This window comes from Hippopotamus amphibius, chromosome 1 (genome assembly GCF_030028045.1).
Source record: "Hippopotamus amphibius kiboko isolate mHipAmp2 chromosome 1, mHipAmp2.hap2, whole genome shotgun sequence".
Lineage (NCBI taxonomy): Eukaryota > Metazoa > Chordata > Mammalia > Artiodactyla > Hippopotamidae > Hippopotamus > Hippopotamus amphibius.
This window is the reverse complement of record NC_080186.1, coordinates 10,270,892-10,282,447: the sequence shown is the minus strand read 5'-3', so window position 1 is coordinate 10,282,447 and position 11,556 is coordinate 10,270,892. Positions and strand designations below refer to the sequence as shown.

At 47.6% G+C, this 11,556-nt stretch overlaps 1 pseudogene; it reads left to right on the top strand.

Moving 5' to 3' along the window:
• Window positions 1-10,240: 10,240 nt before the first annotated feature.
• Window positions 10,241-11,347, top strand: LOC130829190 (heterogeneous nuclear ribonucleoprotein A3-like; annotated as a pseudogene).
• Window positions 11,348-11,556: the final 209 nt, after the last annotated feature.

The following is an 11,556-nucleotide window of genomic DNA, read 5'->3' as shown; positions in this document are numbered from 1 at the left end:
CCTATACACTAACAACGGAAGAGCAGAAAGAGAAATTAAGGAAACTCTCCCATTCACCATTGCAACAAAAAGAATAAAATACCTAGGAATAAACCTGCCTAAGGAGGCAAAAGATCTGTATGCAGAAAACTTTAAGACATTGATGAAAGAAATCAAAGACGACACAAACAGATGGAGGGATATACAGTGTTCCTGGATTGGAAGAATCAACATTGTGAAAATGTCTGTACTACCCAAAGCAATTTACAGATTCAATGCAATCCCGATCAAATTACCAATGGCATTTTTCACAGAACTAGAGCAAGAAATCTTACGATTTGTATGGAAACGCAAAAGACCCCGAATAGCCAAAGCAATCTTGAGAAGGAAAAATGGAGTTGGTGGAATCAGGCTTCCTGACTTCAAACTATACTACAAGGCCATAGTGATCAAGACAGTATGGTACTGGCACAAAAATAGAAAGGAAGATCAATGGAAGAGAATAGAGAACTCAGAAGTAAGCCCAAACACATATGGGCACCTTATCTTTGACAAAGGAGGCACGAGTATACAATGGAAAAAAGACAGCCTCTTCAATAAGTGGTGCTGGGAAAATTGGACAGCAACATGTCAAAGAATGAAATTAGAACACTTCCTAACACCATACACAAAAATAAACTCCAAATGGATTAAAGACCTACATGTAAGGCCAGACACTATCAAACTCCTAGAGGAAAACATAGGCAGAACACTCTATGACATCCATCAAAGCAAGATCCTTTTTGACCCACCTCCTAGAATCAGGGAAATAAAATCAAGAATAAACGAATGGGACCTCATGAAACTTAAAAGCTTTTGCACAGCAAAAGAAACCATAAACAAGACTAAAAGGCAACCCTCAGAATGGGAAAAAATAATTGCCTATGAAACAATGGACAAAGGATTAACCTCCAAAATATACAAGCAGCTCATGAAGCTTCATACCAAAAAAGCAAATAACCCAATCCACAAATGGGCGGAAGACCTAAATAGACATTTCTCCAGAGAAGACATACAGATGGCCAACAAACACATGAAAAGATGCTCAACATCACTCATCATCAGAGAAATGCAAGTCAAAGCCACAATGAGGTATCACCTCACACCAATCAGAATGGCCATCATCACAAAGTCTGGAAACAACAAATGTTGGAGAGGGTGTGGGGAAAAGGGAACTCTCCTGCACTGTTGGTGGGACTGTAAGTTGGTACAGCCACTATGGAAAACAATTTGGAGGTTCCTTCAAAAACTACAAATAGAACTACCATATGATCCAGTAATCCCACTCCTGGGCATATACCCAAAGAAAACCACAATCCCAAAAGAAACTTGTACCATAATGTTTATTGCAGCACTATTTACAATAGCCAGGACATGGAAGCAACCGAAATGCCCATCAACAAATGAATGGATACAGAAGATGTGGCATATATATACAATGGAATATTACTCAGCTATAAAAAGGGATGAGATGGAGCTATATGTAATGAGGTGGATAGAGCTACAATCTGTCATACATAGTGAAGTAAGTCAGAAAGAGAAAGACAAATATTGTATGCTAACTCACATATACAGAATCTAAAAATGGTACTGATGAACTCAGTGACAAGAATAAGGATGCAGATGCAGAGAATGGACTGGAGAACTCGAGGTGTGGGAGGGGGAGGGGGTGAAGGGGAAACTGAGAAGAAGCGAGAGAGTAGCACAGACATATATATACTACCAACTGTAAAATAGTCAGTGGGAAGTTGTATGGCGGGGGAAGTCCAACTCGAGGATGGAAGATGCCTTGGAGGACTGGGGCGGGGAGGGTGGGGGGGACTCGAGGGAGGGGAGTCAAGGAAGGGAGGGAATACGGGGATATGTGTATAAAAACAGATGATTGAACCTGGTGTACCCCCCAAAAAAATTTTAAAAAAATTAAAAAAAATAGCAAAAAACAAAATCCAATTAGAACCTGGACAAAAGACATGAGCAGACATTTCATTAAAGAGGATATACAGATGGCAAAAAAGCACATGAAAAGATTTGTATCAGTAGCCATCAAGGAAACATAAATTAAGATCACAATGGCTAAAATACATAGTGACAACACCAAATACTGTCAAGGGTGCAGAGAAAGTGGATCACTCATACACTGGAAAACATAAAATAGTTCAGCCACTTCGGAAAACAGTTTGGCAATTTCTTAAAAACAAAAGTGAGCCTAGAGACTTCCCCAGTGACTCAGGGGTTAAGAATCCACCTGCCAATGCAGGGAACACGGGTTCCATGCCTGCTCTGGGAAGATCCCACATGCCACAGAGCAACTAAGCCCGTGCACCACAACTACTGAGCCTGCGCTCTAGAGCCCACCAGACACAACTACTGAGCCCATGTGCCACAACTACTGCAGCCTGCGCACTCTAGGGCCCCTGCTCTGCAACAAGAGAAGCCACAGCAATGAGAAGCCCACGCACCACAATGAAGAGTAGCCCCCACTCACCAAAACTAGAGAAAGCCCGCATGCAGCAACAAAGACCCAACACAGCCATAAATAAATAAATAAATAAAATCTTTTTTTAAAAAAAGTAAGCCCACAACTCTACAGTTGCACTCCCAAGAACTTATCCCAGAGAAATGAAAACCACATTCACATAAATACCCATACACAAGAGTTTCTGGCAGCATTATTCATCACAGTCCAAAACCAGAAATAACCTAGATGCCTTTCAACGTGTGAATGGTTCAACAAATAGTGATATAGCCATACCACGGAACCCTACTCAGCAGGAAAAAGGAGCAAACCGTTGAAACACCCAACAACCTGGATGAGTCTCTGGAGAATGAAGCTGAGTGAAAAAAGCCAGTCCCAAATGGGTACAAACTGTACGACTCCATTTATAGAACATTCTTGAAAGGACAAAGATAGAGATGGAGAACAGACTAGTGGTTGTCAGCAGTTACAGAGGAGGCAGAGGGAGGGAGGGAAGTTGCAGTGGATATAAAAGGGCCACAAGAGGACTGTCTTTGGTGATGGAAACACTCTGTATCTTGATGGTATCAGCTTCAATCACCCAGCTGTGTAACTATTATACCACAGTTACCACTGGGGGAAATTGGGCAAGGGATACCTGGGTCTTTGTATTATTTTCCTACACCTACACATGAATCTACAATTAATCTCAAAATAAAAATGTTTGACTAGGGACTTCCCTGGTGGCACAGTGGATAAGACTCTGTGCTCCCAATGCAGGGGCCTGGGTTCAATCCCTGGTCAGGGAACTAGATCCCACATGCATGCTGCAACTAAGAGTTCACGTGCCACAACTAAGGAGTCTGCTTGCCACAACTAAGGCCTGGCACTACCAAAATAAAATAAATAAATAAATATTTTCTAAAATGTTTAACTAAAAGTGAACCCCAAAATACAAGAAAGTCATCACTATGAAAGTCGGTGGTTACTTTTGGAGGGAAAGAGGGCAGCTGGGATTGGGACTGGATGAATGGCAACGTTCCATTCCTGCCCTGGATGGTAGTTAGGAGGGAATTTACTTTATATAATTCATCACGCTATACATTTGTTTTGTGTGATTTTTTTTTTTTGCATCTGTGTTTCATTTTACAATAAGTTTAAAAAAATAATAAAAGATAACAGCAGCTCCGTCTGCCTCGTTGCTGATCCAGGAGTTAGCGAACGTGGGAGAACTGGCAAAACGATCCACAGTCGACGTGCAGTGGGAACAAGAAATGAGCACTTACCAGTACGAAGGGTTTGTTTGTTACCACAGCATAAACAGCCCTGACTGATGCACCCACAGTGGGAGGGTGCACAAGCAAAAGCTGTGTGGACTCCAGGACTTAGAGAGAGGTTACGGTGAACCTGGCAAGAAACAAGTGATGTGCCCTTGGCGAGGGCTGGGAGGGACTATTTAATGAGGTTAATAAAGCAAAGCCTCAGTTTAATGTTGTGCATAGGCCGAGGCCCACAGCTACTTTAGACTCAGCTGTTTCTTCCATGGAGTACGATCATTTCTACTGTATAGAGGAAACTGAGGCACAGAGAGGTTCAATAACTTCTCAAGGTCACACAGCAGGTTTGTGGCACAGTGGTTTGCTAATATTTGTTTACATAAAAATCTGAAGGATTAGGTACTAAAGAGCCCATCGGTGACTGTGGATTGCTTGGGATTTTCTCCATTTTTCTTGTGAGTATAATGTACATTTTCTAGTTAAAAAATTATAAAGTCAGGACTTCCCTGGCAGTTCAGTGGTTAAGACTCTGTGCTTCCACTGTAGGGGTTCGATCCCGGGTTGGGGAACTAAGATCTCGCATGCAGCTTGGCGTGGCCAAAAAAATAAATAAAAATTCAGTGTGTAAGGAATCCCACAGGCATTGACACCATGCCTCAGTGCCGAGGTAGCACACAAAGGTTAAACATTCACTAGGAGCTGGGCACATCACAGGCCTAAGAAGTCGCAGAGGGATGGATGGCTCACGGTACAGGCTGCCCTTTCCTGGGCTCCAGTGTCAGCATTTGTGAGCTCCATGCCCCTGCCTTTCCTGTCTCTGCCTCTTAACCCTGCCAGCGGCACCAGACAGCACTTAGTAAGATGCAGCAGATGTGGACCACGCAATAGCTGGTTTGGAAGGGCTCACCCAGCCTTGTCCAGGGAGGGGCAGGGGGGCCCACAGCTGTAGGAGCCCTTTCCTGCCCAAGAATGACGGCATTTGGCACCATCCTGCCAGCTGATGCCCAAACTGCTCCACTCGCTTATCCCTCTGTCATCTTTCACATCAGATGGCAAGAAAGGCAAGGTGGCAAAAAAGAAACAAACAAACAGACAAAACAAAACCTATGCATCAAGCAAAGGTCAGAGTCACAACCCCAAGATGTAGGCAGGCGTCAAGAGCCACTTAAACACTCCTTAGAGTCCTCAGGGCCCCACTTGACATTTGCTGACCTTAACATCCAAGGCAGGAGCTGATTAAGAGCAGGAGGAGCTGCTGCCCCAGCAGCTGGGCTGAGGGCCAGGGCTGGCTGACAAGCACACAGTGACCAGCTGGAACCCCCGGTAAGATGTCCCAGAAGAAAAGGGCACCATGCAGGACCTTAGCCCAATGAATAGGCTTCCCAGATTTAGCAAATGAAAACGGAGGACGCTCAGTTTTACATTTTCATTTCAGATCAACAACGAATAATTCTTTTACAATAAATATGCCCCCTATAATATTGGGGACATAGTAATACTTTAAAAAGTCACTCCTTGTTTATCTGAAATTCAAAAGTAACTGGGCTGCAGTTTATTGTATGTCAATTATATCTCAACAAAATTCTTTTTAAAAGGAAAAAATATATAACTGGGCATACTGGATCTTATCTGGCAACCCTACCTCTGAAGCAGTGACATTTAAAAGAAAATCCCCCTCATTTCCCCCTCTGGCCACAGAAGCAGGCCATGGTTGAGAATCAGGCAGAATGTTCCACTCAGGTTGGAGGCTCCAAACCAGAATTTTCTCACACCTACATTCGATTCCCAGCTCATCAAGGGCTCCTCTGAGGACACATTACCCCAGGGATACCTCTCAACGGATCCTACAGTGAATCCTAAGGGCCTACTGTGTGTTGGACATCGTAACCAACCAGGAGATAGACAGGTAAGGTCCCTCTGCTCCCGTGAGCTGACATTCTACGGAAGCTGAGAAACTAGAGCATCTCAGGTAGTGGAAAAAGTCAACAAGACCAGGTGACTGAGTGGTCAGGAAAGGAAGCTGAGGAGACAACATTTAGGCTTAGAGCCATGTGGCTATTGGAGAGAAAATCTTTGCAGGCAGAAGGATTCGTACATGCAAAGGCCCTGTGGCAGAAGAGAGCTTACAGAGTCCAGGGGCAGAAAGACAATTGCTATGGCTGGAACAGAGAGGGCAGGGAAGGGGAGAGTGGTGTGCAGGGGGAGGCTGGGGCCAGAGGGGTTTCTGAACCAGAAAAGGGAGTTGGGTTTTATTCCAGGTGCACAAAAAAATCCTTGCTGGGTTTTTAGAGTGATATGATGGGATTCAGAGAGTGTACACACAGCATCACAGGCTGCCAGGACAGGGCTAAGGAGGAGACAGGTAAGGTGTTTAGGGTGCAAAATTTAAGGAGACTCTCGTTCTTAGACTTGTGCAAGTGCTGACTCTCAGTGCCCACCAGCGCCCTTCCCCCAGACCCTGCATGGAAGTCAGTGACCAAGAGGCACATGATGGGGAGTGACTGTCCCCTGCTTCACCCTATAGCAAACATGCCCATTATCTCACCAGCAGCTGGAGTAGGAGGGCAGATCAGGAAGAGAAGAGACAAGCTTACTTTGCGCTCCATCCTTCCGGGACAGGCTGCAGGGTCCGTTTCCCACCTGGCTGGGCGCTTCCTGCCCCACCCCCACCAGCGGGGGTACAAGGGGGCAGACTGGGGCCAGGCGGCCTGCTGGGGCACCGCACCGGTCTCCGGCAGCTGAGGGTCAGCGTCTCAGCCGAGCCTCGAGGAGGCAAAGCTGCTGGGGCATTCTCAAGCTTCTAGACCCCTGGCCTAGTGAACTTCCGCACCCCCAGGACCCAGCAGGTCAGAGGGAGCTGGATATCCCACCCGGACCACTGCTTCTCTGCCTTCACCTCACACTGAGGAGGGTGCCAAGCTTCCCTCTTAGGAGCAGGGAGCCCGAGAACCTGCCTTCCACCCCCTGGCCCAGCAGAGCAGCTCTGTGGCCTCGGGGGATCCTTTTGACCTTAATCAGCGGTAACCGGGAGCACCTGCCTCCCCCACCCCGCCTCGTCCCGGAAGCCGCGGCGCGGGGAGGACCCCCTCTGCTGGCGGCTGTCAGCATCTCCGCCTCGGGGGTCGCTCGGGGGCGGGGAGGGGGGGCCCTCGCCGGCTCCCACCTCCCGGGCGCGCGCCCATCTCTGGTTCGGTGACACCGCAGCCTGGATCCTGGGCGGCCCCGCTTCCGGGCCTGCTCGCCCGCGGCGTGCTGACTCCAGCCCCCGCCAGAGTCTCCACCGCCATCCCCGCGGGGCTCGCCCCAACCCGTCCTGGGACTTGGAGACGGTCCCAGGCGGGCGCGGGGTTCCCTGTTTCCTGATCCCTGTCCCTAGCGCCGCTCTGCTCTGGTTTCTCATCGGACCCAGGTGGCCGGCCAGCTCCAACGGCATCTGCGAAGCTCGTGGAAGGAGCCTGCTTCTGGAGCGGGTCTCCCCTCCCCCAGGAGTGACCAAGCGCCAGGCGCAGCTCAAAAAAATCAGAGATGCTGCTTAATGCAAACTGGAGACCCCCCGTGCCGCGCCTGACTCGGGGGTCTGGCTGAGGCTTGGGGTGCTTATTTTCAGCCCCTGCTACTGACCCTAGTCCCCAACCTCTGTGGCACTAAACTTGGTGGGACGTTCAGAGCTTGTTGCCAAGGCAGTCGGCCCAGACCCACACAGGGGGATTCTGATTCATCGGATGTGGGGGTGGAGGTGGAGGGTCATGAGTACCTTAACTTACCTTAAGGAGACACAGTGGTAGGGAGGTGGGCATGGCCATCGTCCCCTCGTACAACAAACAAGGAACCACCTTGAGGTCAGTGACCAGCCCAAGGCCACACGGCCAGTGCAGAACAGACCTGGGATTTAACCCAGTCCTGGGGACCTCCGAGCCTGTGCTTCTAAACCCGTCCTTCCTATGACCACATATCTGGAGTGGAGCGAAAGTCCAGCAGCTGATTGCTGTGTCCTCACGGCTGGGGACTGACTTCTGTAGTGACATTTCTACCTGTAGGTGTCTTGGGGGGTGGGGGGCACGATAGGGCGGCAGTAGAAGGAGCAGTGAGGGGCCGGGATGGGAGAGTGGGAAATAGTGAATGTTGGCCCTGAAAGGCCTGTGTCTGGTTCCTGACCCACATCTGCCAGCTGTGTGACCCTGGACAAATAACTTAGCATGTCTGAGCCTCAGTTTCTTCAGCGGTGAACTGGCAATCAAGATACCAGGTGGTTGGGCTGTAGTGACAGGAGAGGGAAAGTGCAGGGCACATGTGGCACGTGGCAGTGCTCAGTAAACGGTGCCCGTGGGTGACAGTCCTACGTTTGGAGTCAGCAGCTGGCTCAGGTCCCAGCTGACATTGAACAGGTGTGACCTGGGTGAGTTGCCTGCTCTCAGAGCTCCATCTGGTAGAAGAGACACTAGACCTGCCCCATCCACCTCATACCATCCACCTTCTTATTAGGAGAAAGAGATGATATGCGAGGGTATGTGTGTGAGAGTATCTGACGGAACTGAAAAGCAGTCCCTTAATGGACACGGTTATCTTAATTCTAGGCTACTTGCAATAACTAAGAAACCTTCACACGTCTTTCTAAAGCTCAACGTGGAGATCAGGTGAGAACTGTCAGGGTCTGCAAGCTTCCTCTTCCTCCAAGAAGCCCTCCCTAATGCCCAGGTTGGATGAGGGGTCCCACCTCTGTGCTTTCAAAGCAGCCAAGGCTGGGCTCTGCACCAAAATTGCCCCTCCCCCTCCCCCCCCACCCCCCCCCCCCCCGGCCCCGCCCCAACCACTGTGAGTCCCTCCATAGCCAGGCCTGGGGAAATTCATCTCTGCAGGCCCAGACTAGGGGTCAGCCAAGGTGAAGGAGCCTGATGCATGGATTTCACCTCACTGGGAAGTTCAGCTATGTTTGCTTTCTAGGTAAGTTTCCTCCAGGGAGTGGAAAGTCCTGTGTGAGGGTTCTTTTGTGTCAACTTGAGCAGACCCTGGGGTGCCCAGATTAAACATCGTTTCTGGGTGTGTCTGTGAGGGTGTTTCTGGGTGAGATTAGCATTTGAATCCGTGGACTTGGTAAAGTAGGTCACCCCTCCGCAGTGTAAGTGGGCTCATGCAATCCACGGAGGGACTGAATAGGAGAAAAAGCAGAGGAAGGAGGAATTCACCCTTTTGTCCTTACTGTTTGAACTGGGACATCTCATCTCCTGCCCTTGAACTGGGATTCACACCATCAGCTCCCCTGGTTCTCAGGCTTTTGGACTCAGAATAAATGACAACCAGCAGCTTTCCTGGGTCTCCTGCTTGCAGATGGCAGATCGTGGGACTTCTCAGCCTCCCTAATCTTGTAAACCAATTCCCATGATTAATTTATATAAGTATAACTATATATATATACACACACATATACATATATATATATATATAATCTACTGGTTCTGTTTCTCTAGAGAATTCTAATATCACATCTTTTTAGAGAAATTATTTAAGTGAAAAGGCAGAACTTTGGGCTCTTCCTTCTACCCCTCTGCAATATTTGGATGTGGGCAAAGACCATTTGGGGACCTCCTACCATCTACCCACCCCAAACCCAAGAAAATGCTCCTCTCTCACCTTCCATCAAAATTCACCTGTCCTCATGCCCTCCTCTCAAGGCCCTGTGTCTAACTCTGCCAGATGGGTGATCAGAAGGACGGTTAGCTCTTCAAAAGAATTCATTTGTACTCACACCCACGAAGATGGCAAAAATTAAAAAGAAAATAAGTGCTGGGGGGAAATGTGGAGAAATTGGAATTCTCAGATACTGCTGGTGGGAATGCAAAATAGTGCAGCCACTTTGGAAAAGCTTCACAGTTCCTCAAAATGTCAAATGTAGATTTACCATATGACCCACCAATTCCCCAATTCCCTCCCAGCAATGTACAAAAAAACAAATGAAAAAAAATCCTTATATCCACACAAAAACTTGTATGGAAATGTTCATAGCAGCATTCTTAATATCCAAACAGTGGAAACAACCGGAAAGTCCATCCACTGAAGAATGGCTAAATAAAATGTGTATGTCCAATACAAAGGGGTATATGGCCTAGAAAGGAATTAAGTCCTGATACATGCTACAGCCTGAGTGAACCTTGAAAACACGTGAAGTGAGAGAAGCTAGTCACAAAAGACCACATTTTCTATGATTCTGTTTGTATGAAACATCCAGAATAGGTAAATCTGCAGGGAGAGAAAGCAGATTTGTGGTTGCCTAGGGTTAAGGGCTGAGGGAGAAATAAAAAGTGACTGCTGATGGCTTTGGGGTTTCCTTTGGGGGTGAGTGACAATGTTCTAAAATTGACTGCTGCGGTGCAGGTGGCACAACTCTGTGGATACACTAAAAACCAGTGATTTGTACACCTGAATGGGTCAACTGTAAGGTAGGTGAATTCGATCTCAATGAAGCTGTTGAAAGAAAAGAATATGTTTGCGGTCCCATATTGAATTCGCATTGGAAGAGGCGAGTCCGGTCTCAAAATGGAGGGCCATGATCCAAAGGAACCAGAACAGCTGAGAAAACTGTTTATTGGTGGTCTGAGCTTTGAAACTACAGATGATAGCTTAAGAGAACATTTTGAGAAGTGGGGCACACTTACAGATGGTGTGGTGATGAGAGACCCCCAAACAAAACATTCCAGGGGCTTTGGTTTTGTGACTTACTCTTGTGTTGAGGAGGTGGATGCAGCAATGTGTGCTCGACCACACAAGGTGGATGGGCGTGTAGTGGAACCAAAGAGAGCTGTTTCCAGAGAGGATTCTGTAAAGCCTGGTGCCCATCTAACAGTGAAGAAAATTTTGTCGGTGGTATTAAAGAAGATATAGAAGAATCTAATTTGAGAGACTACTTTGAAAAGTATGGCAAGATTGAAACCACAGAAGTTATGGAAGACAGGCAGAGTGGAAAAAAGAGAGGGTTTGCTTTTGTAACTTTTGATGATCATGATACAGTTGATGAAATTGTTGTTCAGAAATACCACACTATTAATGGGCATAATTGTGACGTGAAAATGGCCCTTTCTAAACAAGAAATGCAATCTGCTGGATCACGAAGAGGTCGCGGAGGTGGATCTGGCAACTTTACGGGTCGTGGAGGAAACTGTGGAGGTGGAGGAGGTAACTTTGGCCGTGGTGGAAACTTTGGTGGGAGAGGAGGCTATGGTGGTGGAGGTGGTGGCAGTCGAGGTAGTTATGGAGGAGGTGACGGTGGATATAATGGATCTGGAGGCTATGGTGGCAACTATGGCCGTGGACCTGGTTATAGCAGTAGAGGAGGCTACGGTGGTGGTGGACCAGGATATGGAAACCAAGGTGGTGGATATGGTGGTGGTGGTGGAGGATATGATGGTTACAATGAAGGAGGAAATTTTGGACGTAACTATGGTGGTGGTGGGAACTATAATGATTTTGGAAATTAGAGTGGACAACAGCAATCAAATTACGGACCCATGAAGGGGGGCAGTTTTGGTGGAAGCTTGGGCAGTCCCTATGGTGGTGGTTATGGATCTGGTGTGGAAGTGGTGGATATGGTAGCAGAAGGTTCTAAAAACTCAGAAGAAAAGGGCTACAGTTCTTAGCAGGAGAGAGAGAAAAGAGTTGTCAGGGAAGCTGCAGGTTACTTTGAGACAGTCATCCCAAATGCATCAGAGGAACTATAAAAATCTGCCACAGGAGGAACGACGATCCATAGTCAGAAAAGTTACTGCAGCTTAAACAGGAAACCCTTCTCGTTCAGGACGGTCATAGCCTCAGTGT